Consider the following 5,532-nt stretch of genomic DNA (forward strand, 5'->3'; position numbering starts at 1 on the left):
CATGTCAATGCCCTCTCGACACAAATGCCCTCAGGGTTGCTTAACCAAACTTCCAAGGTCAACGAGTTTCACTTAAAGTACAGGCTCCCTCCAAACCAATGGTAGAGCCCAGCACTGCACTGAGACATGGTGGAAACAAAAGGCAAAGACTTTCTCAGAGCATATAGGTGGCATGGATGAAAGACCTGTGTAAGTAAGTTTTTTAAAATTAGTGAATTTATGTTCACTTTGCACCATCATCTCTGTATATGAGTTTCTGCCTAACTGCAGCCACAACGTTAAAGGTGTATAGCTTACCCGTCCTTAACATCTACTTAATGTTTGATGTAACAGAACAGCTCCTGCACCACATTCTAACGGTGGGTGGATGTTTAAAAAAAAAATCACTTAGGAGACATGGGCGTTGCTGGCTGGCCAGCATTTATTTCCCATCCCTAGTTACCATTGAGAAAGTAGTGGTGAGCTGTTTTCTTCAATCCACTATTGACCCACAATGCCATTAGTGAGGGAACTCCTGGATTGTGACTTAGCAACAGGGAAGGAATGCTGAAATATTTCCAAATCAGGATGGTGGCTCAAGTGAAACGTACAGATGGTCATGTATCTGCTGCTCTTTTCCTTCCAGGTGGAAGTATTTGTAGGTTTGGAAGGTGCTGTCTAAGAATCTTTCGTGAATTTCGGTGGTGTATCTTGGAGAATGGCACACACTACTGCTACTGAGCGTTGGTGGTTAAGGCAATCAGTGTTTGTGGATGTGGTGCTGATCAAGCCAGCTGCTTTATCCTGGATGTTCTCAAAATTATTGAATGCAATTGGAGCAGCATTGATCCAGGGAAATGGAGGGTATTCATTGCACTCCTGACTTGTGTCTTGTAGATGGTGAACAGGCTTTAGGAAATGAGGAGGTGAGTTACTGATTGCAGTATTCCTAGCCTCTGAACTGTTCTTGTAGCCACAGTATCTATATACCTGGTGAGTTCTGTTTCTGGTCAACAGTAACACTCAGGATATTGATAGACTCATTGAGGGTAATGCCATTCAATGTTAAGGGATAATGGTTAGATTCTCTCCTGTTCGAGCGGGATATTGCCTGGCATTCATGTGGCCAAATATCACTTGCCGTTTTTCTGCCCGAGTCTGGATATTATCCAGATCTTATTGCATTTGGACGTTGACTGCTTTAGTATTTGAGGAGTTGTGAATTGTGGTGAATGATGTGTAATTATCTGAACATCCCCAGTTCCAACCTTACGATCAGACCACTGTACCCCAGCCCCATTTCCATCACTATCCCAAGGAATATCAAATAAACATATCAGATATAGTGGTGCACTGGCATCCTGTGGAAACCTGGGTGTTGCCTACAGTTGATGACTGCACACCCACCCACACCCACGTTACCTCATTCCCTCCCATGCTCTTCCATCCCTCCCCTGATATATTGAGTTGCCCTCCTTCAGTCTTGTAATCCCTCTGCATCCCAGCATTCTGATTCCAACTCCCGCAGTTGAATTCCCCAGCCTCCCTCCTGCAGCAGTGACCCCAATACCACATATGCCTTAATTTGTAGTGGATGGAGCCCCAGGACTGACTGTGACCCATTCCTGCAGATCCCAGCTGGACTGCCTCAAATGGTGATGCCTGGCCAATATCCATACAGCTCCCTGGCTGTGTCCCTGCAAATGCCCAGAGGGCTGACCATGACCCACTCCCTGCACTGGGAGAGGTATGAACTCCCAAACCCTGACACTTCAAGCAGCCAAATGACCATGTCTAATTCTCTGGACCAATATCAGAGGTTGCTCTTGATTTACTTTGCTGGCACCCTTGATTTGGAGGGTGTCACTCTGGACTTAAATGAGAATTACTTCCCTTCGACTTGGCGACATGGCTGTTTACTTAAGGCACATGCAGGCCATTTTCTGCATAAGTTGCTGGCACATGGTGTAGGTGTGAGATTGATTTCATATTGTGCGGTACAGCAGCATGCCCACCTGCTTGACTGATGACTGCTAATAAGTGTGACAAGCTGCCTGGCTTTGTGCATGTGATAAACTTCCAATCAAGACAGAAGTAGTGATCCTTTAAAGTCAAGCTGAGGTGCTAAAACACAAAGAGGCAAGGCAACTCGATGCCAATGGAACATCCAGCTGAGTGCAAAGTGAGTAGCTCTAAGACAGCAAGCCAGCAGCTCTGAGGTGCAGACTGTCAGATTTATGAACTAGATGCCTGACGTTGTGCTCTAAAGTGCAGCATGGATGCATAAAAGCTACTGTTAATTGTTTGGAAATGTGGCATGAGGGCAGTGAGGCTAGTACACATCAGATGCCAACAATATGCATGTAGAGTACATACAGGCACTGCCTAGTGGTATTATTGCTGGACTGTTAATCCAGAAACCTGGATTCAAATCCTGCTACGGTAGATGGGGCATTGTGAATTCTGTATAAAATTAATAAAAAGGAATCGAGAGTCTACTGATGACCATGAATCTATTGTTGATTGTCAGGAAGAGTCCACCCGGTTCATTAAAATTCTTTCGGGAAGGAAACTGCCACCCTACTTGTGACTCCAGACCCACAGCAATGTGGTTGGATGTTAACAGCCCTTTGGGCAATTAGGGATGGACAATTGCAACATTTAAGAGGCATTTGGATGGGTATATGAATAGGAATGGTTTGGAGGGATATGGTCCGGGTGCTGGTAGGTGGGACTAGATTGGGTTGGGATATCTGGTCGGCATGGATAGGTAGGAGTTTTTTTGGGATTAATGGGATTATACATTTACTATATGCTTCAAACCTTTGAATTTGTATTAGAAATAGTTTTGATAATTCTATTCCATGATTGTTTCTTTTGGAATAAACTTCCTTTTTGATGTTGAAGTAAAAGCTGCAGCATTGCATGGATTTACTTGAGCGAGAGACCATTTTGTTAAAAACAAAACAGATAAAATTCTGCTCCATCAGGGTGGGCTCTTGACTGGGATATGACTTCTCTGATAATGGCATCAGCTAGGGTCATAACAAAATTTTGTTCCAGAAGAAACTACCCCATACACCCAGAAGAAGGAGCTTACTGGCACAACAATATTCAAACGTAAAAATAATTGAGACATTTTGAGGACAGTGCTAACAATTTCAAGGAGCTATGCATTTTGGAAAAGAGCTGTGGAGGCTAGTGCTGAGATCAGTCAACCAGCGATAGCTGTGAGATTTACTTTTACATATTGTTTATTCCTTTAATTCTGTTCTTTCATCTCAGCACCACACGTATTACATATTTATTCAGTACTTGGTATCTCACTGCAAGCAAATCCTGGCTTGCTCCTACCAGTTGGTAACAGAATGTTCTCTATTAAAATCAGAAACACTGTGGGGTATGTTTATACAACTGGTTGAGAATAATTCAATTACAGGGTCTCATGCTGGAGCTGTCCTTGGATTTGAACTTAAGTAGCTTCAATTATACACATGTCCTGCCTGCATGTGAGTGATATAATAATTCATATTAAAAATAGGTCCTGTCAGGTTAACAGAATTACCATTTGGAAAAGTTATAATGGAATACATTTAGCACACACCAGTACAATGTTTGATTTGTGGCTCCACTCAAGCTTGATTTTTCTCAGTTCTGTGGAAATGGGTTTGTCAGCAAGCTACCTGTAAAATTGGGAGGATTGGCATCCTGACGGAATCCCGCTGATGGGAAATTTCCCATGGTTAGGTGGGTAAGAGAGTTGGAGACAGCAGAATTGCTTCCTACAAAGATATTAATCCTGTAGAAGCATTCTGTAAAATGTATGTATGCAGTATAGGGTTAATGGTCACATTAATGAGAGTTACCATGTATATCATTTGGTGCAATCATTGCCTACTAAGTAATCTTATGTTATAGTAAAGGTCTTAAAACTTTAAATCTTGTCATGCATTGAGCAGCTTGAGAAGTTGTTGGAATGATAGGTAAGAAATGCTATATAAATATGCATTCACCAAACTTAAAAATTACACAACACTAGGTTATAGTCCAAAAGGTTTAATTGGAAGCACTAGCTTTCGGAGTGACGCTCCTTTATCAGGTGATTAAGCTAGTGCTTCCAATTAAACCTGTTGGACTATAACCTGGTGTTGTGATTTTTAACTTTGTACACCCCAGTCCAACACCAGTATCTCTAAATCTTCACCAAACTTGACCACCTATGCAAGCTCATTAGACTTATTATATTAGAGTTGCCAGGACCTCACTTCTACTTCCGAGGAATTGACCTTACTGGCCACCTGTCTCTAATCTCTTTTGAATTCATTGTGATTTCCTAGCCTACAGTGGAATTATAGTATTTCTCTTCTTGTTGACCTCCACTATTAAAACCTCCTTTTCGTTGTTTTGAATCATTGCAATAATAGTTAGTAAAAGTTAGTTTTATAGTTTAAGTTACAGTTCACTACCTCTGGGGCAGACTGTATTTAAGAACAGAGGCTGGATACATAATTTATTAAAAAGTTTAGGCCTTTATTCATTAGTGTTGAGAAGAATGAGTGGTGATCTTATCGAAACATATAAGATTATGAGGGAGCTTGACAGGAGAGATGTTGAGAACATTTTCTCATTTGTCTGGGAATCTTGAACTCTGGCACATAGGTTCAGAATGTAGAGATTCTGTTTTAAAACTGAAATGAAAAGTCTGGAATTCCTTATCCTTGAGAGTGGAGACTAGATCACTGAAAGGATTTAGAAAGGAGATGATAGATGTTTGAAATATCAGGGATTTGATGGGCTAAGCAGAGCTGGTGCACGAGAAGTTGAGACTTGCGGCAGATCAGCCATGATCTTGTTGAAAGGTGGGCTAGGCTTCAGGGGCTGAATGGCCTAATCCTGCTCCTTATGTCATAGCGTTATTATTAATTCAGATGGCACAAAGAGGCAGCCAGTCAACGCAGCAGATACTTGACCCTTAAATACTTTATCTTAAATCAAATCATGGGATAGGAGCACCAAATGTATGAGCTGCCAATCTCCACAACAACCAGCAGGTTGCAATTTTAAAAAAGTTTTATTTCATTCCCTATGTTTAATGCATCAAGACCAAACTGAATGCATTCTTAGTTCTGTTTCAATTCAAAGCATTATTAACTTAAATTTAACTCCTATTAGGGTTAAATTACTTTTGAAGTAGAGTGGTGCTGGAAGAGCACAGCAGTTCAGGCAGCATCCGAGGAGCAGGGAAATCGACGTTTCGGGCAAAAGCCCTTCATCAGGAATACAGGCAGAGTGCCTGAAGGATGGAGAGACAAATGAGAGGAGGGTGGGGGTGGGGAGAAAGTAGCATAGAGTACAATAGGTGAGAGGGGGTGGGGATGAAGGTGATAGGTCAGGGAGGAGGGTGGGGGAAGGTAGCAAAGCATGTTCCCGCGAGGAGGTTGAACAATTCATCAACTTCACCAACATTCCATCCTGACCTTTAAATTCACCTGGACCATCTCTGACACCTCCCTCCCCTTCCTGGACACCTCCATCTCCATTAATGACGCCCGA

This window comes from Chiloscyllium plagiosum, chromosome 17 (assembly GCF_004010195.1).
Source record: "Chiloscyllium plagiosum isolate BGI_BamShark_2017 chromosome 17, ASM401019v2, whole genome shotgun sequence".
In the NCBI taxonomy this organism is placed as follows: Eukaryota; Metazoa; Chordata; class Chondrichthyes; order Orectolobiformes; family Hemiscylliidae; genus Chiloscyllium; species Chiloscyllium plagiosum.